Consider the following 8,263-nt stretch of genomic DNA (forward strand, 5'->3'; position numbering starts at 1 on the left):
TCTTCATCCATACCCACAGACACATACTGCCAGCAATCTGATAACTGGAAAAAAATTCCCTATACCCCTTTTCATGTGTTCTGTCTGCTCCCTACCTAAGGTTCTACCCTCTTTCTAATCTTTCTTTTTTAATTAATTAAACCAAAATGGGAAATTGCTGTGACTCTAGCGAATATCTGCAGGTTCCACGCTCACTAGCCTAGCCTAGAACTAGTAAGCTTCCCCACCCCCCACTGGCCAGAGTAACCATCCACACGGTCCCAGGAAAGATTTCTAGAGCTAGAGGGAACCCTGTCCTTCCCTGAACCTTGTTCTAGGACATCTCCCCTTAGATGAGACACTTCCCCTCTTCCTCTTGAGACAGTTTCTCATGGCTGAGTACCCCAGGCCAGGCCTGGACCACTATGATTGCTCCCCTTAGATGAGACACTTCCCCTCTCCTCTTGAGACAATTTGTTGCCACTGAGTACCCCAGGCCAGACCTGGACAGACTGTTCTCTCTGCCTCAGGAGCACCAGCTCCAACCGTAGTCCGCAGCGTATCTCTTCCACAGGTGAGGCTTTACTGTTTTCTCTCACGAGCACTGGCTCCAACTGTAGTCCCCAGCATGTCTATTCCAAGGGAAAGCCTTTTGTGCCCTTTCCCCTTCGCCTCCTTCATCATTTGCAGGCCAACTGGAGTCATTTAGTTCTAGTGCCTTGCCTGGAAAGCAGCAGCCTGTCCGGGACTCTGCTTGCTCCCTCCTCACCTTTATCTCCTCTGTGGCTGGTCTGCCGGTTCGCCTGCTCCCTTCCCTCTGTGGTTCCTAGCTCTGCTCTGGGTCTTCTGAGACTTGCTTCCCCACGTGTGCAGCCACCTCAAAAAGGGCTTGGCTGCCCAAGCACGTGAGGAAGGCTCACTTTCTCTCCCTCTCTGCCCGGGACCTATAAAGTGAGTGTTTCGCCACAAAAACAACCAAAAGAAAAGTTGGAGTGATATGGGACATGCTTGCTTTTCTTTACTCACTGCTGCCAGAGACACTGGGTAGAGGCCTCCGGCTGCTAGAAGGAAGTCCCACCCTGTCGCCGCCGCCCAAGGCACCTGTGGCTCACAGCTCCAACCTGCCAGCTGCACCCTATGCCACTATTGCCAGCTTTCTTCTTTGCTAATAAAAAAGTGTGCTTTTTCTACCTACACAACCTGCCAAAGTTACTTAAGACTCTTTCCTAACCTGCCTCGACTGCTATTAAATTCTATTCAGTTACAATCAATTTTTATGGCTCTCAATCTTGTCAGAAGTCTGCTAACAGTATGTTCTAAGTTTACGGCCAACAGCATTCCCAAAGCCTCTAACAGTTAACCCAAGATGGTTTCAGAAGACTCTGACACCAGACTCCTAGAACATACAGCCTAGATTGTATGTGAACAAATGCAATGGGATGCCCTGAGTCAAATGACTTGGCTAAATCAAGGTAAATCATTTCTCATGCCATGCATATCCATTCCACAGACAAAAGCCCTGTGTCATCTGCGCTTGGAAACCAAACTGACTTCACCCAAGAGACTATAGAAACCACAGGAACTGTTGGCTAGTGGACTCTGTCATTTTTTAAAATAATATATAACTGGTAGATTATTGTTTGCTCTTACTCAGACTTCTGACTACATTGACAGCTAACCTTTCACAGATATTATCTGTTACCTCATTACCTAAGCTGAGTTGCCACCAATTAAATGCTTCGTATTTTCTCTTCTTACTATCCCACTGTCCAAATTATCTGGGTTCCTATAAACTTGCTTAACTCTAATAAAACATTCCACTATATGATCCAACAAAGATTCATCTTAAAGACTGCTTATGTTGTTAACTCATGCTGTTATCTCTTTTGTAAATTTATAAGCTACAGGAAACCCACTCAGATCTACCTCTCATGGACCAAATAGATGCCATCCAGATAAGTACATCTGCCTAAAGTTCCCACTTACTACCTACTACAAAGGGTGGGATCCTTCTGGGTTTCAAATGTACATCTTAGAAAAAAAAACTTCTTTGCCCAGTGTATTTAACCTTATTCCCTACATCTTGTCAAGTCCAGGTGCATCCAGAACAGCTCCAGAGAAGCAAACTCCAGATGCTCCATCTCCTGTCACACAAACAGATGCTTCTACTGGATCTGTTCCTTCTGACCTATCCTCAGATGGCTTGCTCCACAGACCCTGAACAGCAGAACAGCCAGCTCTCCTAAGACCTGACAAACATCTCCCATACCCATTCTTCTAGGTTCCCCCTAAATATATGTCACCCCCAATGTCAGCAGGAAGTAGCCAGATTTCACAACGACCCTATTCCTGCTTCGCTGTCACCTCTTTCTAATTTTTCTTTTTAAATTAAACCAAAATTTGGGAATGTTAGTATTCTGTCTAAACTCCACCTCCACAGTTACCTGGCAGCAGCCAGGTATGCTCCTCCCCACAGTTACCTGGCAATGGCCAGGTAGACCTGCCCATTATAAAAGGGGCTGCCTGCCCCCTCCTCTCTCTCTTACACCATTGATCCCTGCCTTCAGGTTGCCCTCTCCCCTCCCCCCTTTCCTTCCCCCTCTCTCCACGTGGTCATGGTCGGCCTCTACTCCTCTACCTCTCTCACTCTCTCTCCCTCTTAATAAACTCCCCCACATGGAACCTTCTGGTCTGCTGTGATCTGTCCAAGTTACACCATAAATCTTTTCAAAAACAACTCTGAGATTCCTTTTTACACCCATCGGAATGGCAAAAGTCAAAAACTCAAGTGATAGCACATACTGTCAAGGATGCGGGTCAAGAGGAATATACAGCCATTCACCAAGGGAGTGCAAACTTGTACAACCACTTTGGAAATCAATTTGGCAGCTTCTCAAAAAACTGGGAATCGTTCAACCTCAAGACACAGCTATACCACTCCTGAGCATATATACAACAGATGTTCTACCATCCCACAAAAACACTTGGTAAAATTTGTTCAAAGCAGTTTTATTTATAATATCCAGAAACTGGAAACAAACTAGATGTCCTTCAACTGAAGAATGGATAAAGAAAATGTGGTACATCTACACAATGGAATACTATTCAGCTATTAAAAACAAAGACATCATGAATTTAGAAGGCAAAGGAATGGATCTTGAGAATATCATCCTGAGTTAGGTAACCCAGTCCCAAAAGGACATACATGGTATGTACTCACTTATAAGTGGCTACTAGCCATAAAATATGGGATACCTATGTTACATACACTCCACAGACTCAAAGAAGCCAAACAAGAAGGAAAGCACAAGAGAGAATATTTGAATCTCACTTTAAGTGGGGAATAAAATAGTCATAAGAGGCAGATGGTGGGAGGGAATTGAGTGGGAGGGGGGCTGGAAACTGATAGGGTAGGGAGGTTGGGGGCATCTCTAGGACATGACAGAGACCTTGGATGAGGGAGGTACCCAAGAACCAATGAGGGTAACCTTAGCTGTAACTCACAACATTGAGAATAAGGAACCTGAAGAGGCCATGTCCTGTAGCCAGGCTGGAACCCCAGTGAAGTGATATGGACATCAACACACCCTGAAAACTTTCCACCTAAAATATATCCTGTCCAAAAGAAATGTAAGCACAGGGTATGGAGCAGAGGCTGAGAGACTGGCAAACCAATTACCAACCCAACTTGAAATGCACCCCATAGGCAAGCACCAATCCCTGACACTATTAATAATACCCTGTTATGTTTGCAGTCAGGAGTCTAGCATAGCTGTCCACTGAAAGGCTCCATCCAGCAGCTGACTCAGAGAGATGCAGACATCCACAGGTAAACAGTGGATGCAATTTGGGAACTCTTATGGAAGAACAGAGGGAAGGGTTGCAGAACCCCAAGAGGATAGGAACTCTACAGAAAGACCTAGAGAATCAACTAACCTGAACCCTTGGCTTCTCAGAGACAGAACCACCAACCAAAATACATACATGGGCTTGACCTAGGCCTCCCCACATATCTGTAGCAGATGTGCAACTTGGTCTTCATGTGGGTCCTGAACAGTAGGAGCAGGGGCTGTCCCAAAAGCTATTGACTGACTGTGGAATATGTTTGCCTAGCTGAGATGCCTTATCTGGCCTCAGTGGGAAAGAATATGCCTAGCTCCGCAGTCTTGATGTGCCAGGATAGGAGATACTCGGGGGCTGGGAGCTCAGAGGGGAAGGTAAGAGGGGACTAGGAGACTAAGGGATTGTGGAAGGGGTGACTCCAGGAGGGGTCACTTAACTGGATGTAAAGTGAATTTAGAAAGCACATATCCTAGTAGCTAACCAAATCATGATACCACCAAATGCCACTGAGATTTTAGTGAGAATAGTATAGTAACAGATAGCTTTTGGCAATCTTAAATCGATCCAAATTTGTCAATATAACATTTTAAAACCTATAGAGGAACATGGTATTGATCCATTCGTTTGAGTTACTAGTCTCAGTGTTAGAAATATGGCCCCAAGTATAATTCATAGTTAGATGAAATTTCATGCCCGTGACAATCTTGCCACATTATTCTTAAAAGCTAAAGAATAATGCCATCCTTCTTGTGCAAAGAAAAGGAATATTTATACAAAGGGAGGTAATGATGTGACATGATGCAAATAACGATACTGGGATCTCCACAGATCAGTATATTGGACTTTATATATTCACTCAAAATTTTTTAAAAAAGGCTTAGCTCTGTATTTATTTAAGCTCAAATAGATGAAATCTTGGAAATCATCCTTCAATTAACCTTCTATACTTAGTGCAATGATTCTTTATATTTACTGTATGGAAAAGAGAAATTTCTTTTACATTTTCTGATCTTCATTTGTAAAACTAGTTTGACTAGCACATATATATCTCTGTCCCAAGTTAAAATCTTCATGCATTGGTGTAATTTGAGTTTTGGCCTTACTATTTTGAAGCCTTTGTTTCCTATTGTACCTTATATTAACCACTCTATTCCCTAGTGACTTAACCTCAACTTTGATTGTACTGTTTCCCACATGCAGTAGAATTGACTATTTTCTTTGAATCTTTTCAGACTTTTAAACTACAGTAATATACAACACCATTTTTAATTCACTGATTTTCACTCTTCTGCCTACTCTAATCTGCTCACTAAATATCAATCAGCTAAAATTACTCCAAATATGTGTCTTAATGAAGTTTCAATCATGTAAGTCCTCAGATATGCTTTCTTCTCTGTCCAGGTGACTTCATATTGCTTGAAGACTGGCTAATTGCTTGGCCAAAGATGTCTCACCCGTGTTCTTCTCTGAGGAGTCATGAACATCTCACAGCAGTTTTCTATTATCTACCCATCAATCACCCAAAATATACCATCTGTATTCTATTATCTGTATCTCAAATTCTCATCACACAGCACTTGATACAAAGCTACATGATTTTTTTTTCAGTACTACCATATAACCTCTTGACAGAATTCTATTTCTTTATCACTTGTGATAAATGTTTAAATAAGTTATGGTATAAAGTTATTTTGTATTTTGACAAGAACATATATGCAATCAGGTAAGAGAAGTGAGGAAGGGCATTTTCAGTTTTTCCTTTCATAGTAAGTGTATTGCTCAGACTGCTAAAAAGCACATTATACAACCACATTACAACCCAAATAAAATTTTTATTCTTCTTACTTTCACAGTAATCTTGTGAAATAAATTTAATGTTATTGACATCTGATGAAACAAGTTAATCATATGTGAAACACATATCCATGGTACCTACCTATAAATTCACTGAAGCTGGATTCACTCTATAGAAATTATGTGATTACCTGTCATCTATGCTTCTTTCATTGTATTTCTGTTTATGATACTATGAATCTTAAAGAAAATTAGTACATCTAGTATAATCTGTTCTGTGTACTTATCTCATAAATCCAGATGTTTTTAGTGGTTGATTCTGGCATTGCAATTAAAGATGGCATCACTTCTTTTTCTCTTGAGACCTTGCTAAGATAGTGAATGGATAACAAGGAATAATATCCTAATAATGAAAATAATAAGGAAGGAGGTAAGAGATGTTATCACCACCCCTCAGATTATATCAAGTGGACATATGAAAGTGATTAAAAAGGTTCACTACTGGCACACCCAGAGAGAAAACAGCAGCCTAGAGTATACAAAGAACTCACCAAGCTCACTTGGAATTATTTGGAATGTGAGAATCTGTGTACATGGTATGCAGAGAGAAAGGTGGTACTTCAAAAAGGATTAATAGAGGCTCTCCAATTAACCTTTTTCTTCCCCTTATCCAGGAAAACCAGGATGGATTTTGGCTTATTCTGGTTAGGAAAACAAAAGGATGGAAATTTTTATCCCAACAAAATGAAGAAATGATCATGGGAGATTAAGGGCAAGTAAAAAGATGCAGGGATATGTCCCAGATACTTTGTAAAAAGTAGAACATGACATCAGGGCAAACATGGTGAAGAGGCACAGGAGGAGGGGGAAACAGAGAATGTCTTTTATCAAATCATTTAGATAATCCTCAAAGAACAAATATTTTAAATGTGTAATCTACAAAAATAATCATTCACTACCAGAAAGACAAACTTGGGGAACTACTAGAAATCCCCAGATGCCAGGGATGCAAAAGGCTCCAGGACCCAAAGGAGATGACTTTAGCCAAAATACCCAACAGCAAGGGAATAGAACCTGAAGAGACCACCTCCAGTAGATAGACATGGCCCCAGAGGAATGAGGCTACTCTCCCATCTAAAAATTTTTAACCCAGAATTGTCCCAGTCTAAAAGAAGTACAAGAACAAAACTAGAGCAAAGGCTGAAGGAAAGCCCATGCAAAGATCACCATGTGATCCATTTCATCCCAGACACCAAATGTCAACACTATTGCTGATGCCAAGATGTGCTTACAGACAGGAGCATGATGTGGCTATCCTCTGAGAATCTCTACCAGCACCTGAATGAGACATATACAGAAACTCACAGCCAACCATTGAACTGAACCCAATGGAAGAGTTAGAGGGAGGGCTGAAAGAGCTAAAGAGGATTGCAACAGCATAGGAAGAGCAACAGTATCAATTAGCTGGATCAGAGCTTCCAGGGACTAAACGATCAACCAAAGAGTACACATGGGGCCATGTCATGGCTCCTGCTACATATGTAGCAGAGGACTGCCTCATCTGGCATCAGTGAGAGGAGAGGCGCTTGGTCCTGTAGAGGCTAGATGCCCCAGAGAAAGGGCATGCTAGAGGGATAAGGTAGGAGTGAGTAGGTAGGTGTGGGAGCACCCTCATAGAGGCAAAGGGGAAGGGGAAAGTTGGGAACCTATGGAGTGGAAACCAACCAAGAAAAGGGGAATAACATTTGAAATGTAATCAAATACAATGATTAATACAAAATAGACAAAATTAGCAAGGATCTTGAATATTTGTCAAAAGAGGTCATAAAATAGTGAGCAGGTGTCTGAAAAGACTCTAAATCACTAACAATTAAGTACACATACAACAAAACCAGTTGAGCCATAACAGCACTCCTCCCATAATAGATTTTATCAAAAATACAAGACACATCCGGTGTTAATGAGAGGAAACTGAAAACCTATGTTTATGCACTGTTGGTATAAATGTAAACTGCTATATGTATTATGAGAAATGGAATAATTTTTTTAAAGAAAGTAAAAATAGTTGTACCATATGACTCAGCAATCCATCTATTGGGTTTATATAAGAAACATTAAATCACAACCTCGGAAGTAGTCTGTACCTTTGTGTTCATTTCAGGAGCATGCATAACTGTTATTCTATTGTAATAACATAAATAACTACCTAGAGTCCAATCTATGAGAAAATGTATCATATAGACTTAAATAAAATATTACTCAGCCTTTTAAAATGAGATCAGGCCTTTTGTTTTAACATAGTTAAGCTTTACAAACATTGTGACAACTGAAATAAATTGGATATAGAAAAGATGAAGGAATGACTGATAGATGGGATCTAAATAAAAAGTAAATGCACAAAATAGAGAATAAATTGCTATTTACCTAGAATGTTGGGGAATGGAGAACAAGGAACAGGAACATTAGGTCAAAATGGCATGAAATTATAATAAATATCTACAGACTTCTAATACATAATATGGGAACTATAGTTAAGGATATTCTACTTAGGAACTTCTGCTAAATATGTTATTTTTATGGCTTGTACAATAAAAAAACTTAATCGGAACAAAATGACGACTCAATGAAATGATGACAATGCTAACAT

Source organism: Grammomys surdaster, unplaced genomic scaffold, assembly GCF_004785775.1.
Source record: "Grammomys surdaster isolate TR1022 unplaced genomic scaffold, NIH_TR_1.0 227, whole genome shotgun sequence".
In the NCBI taxonomy this organism is placed as follows: Eukaryota; Metazoa; Chordata; class Mammalia; order Rodentia; family Muridae; genus Grammomys; species Grammomys surdaster.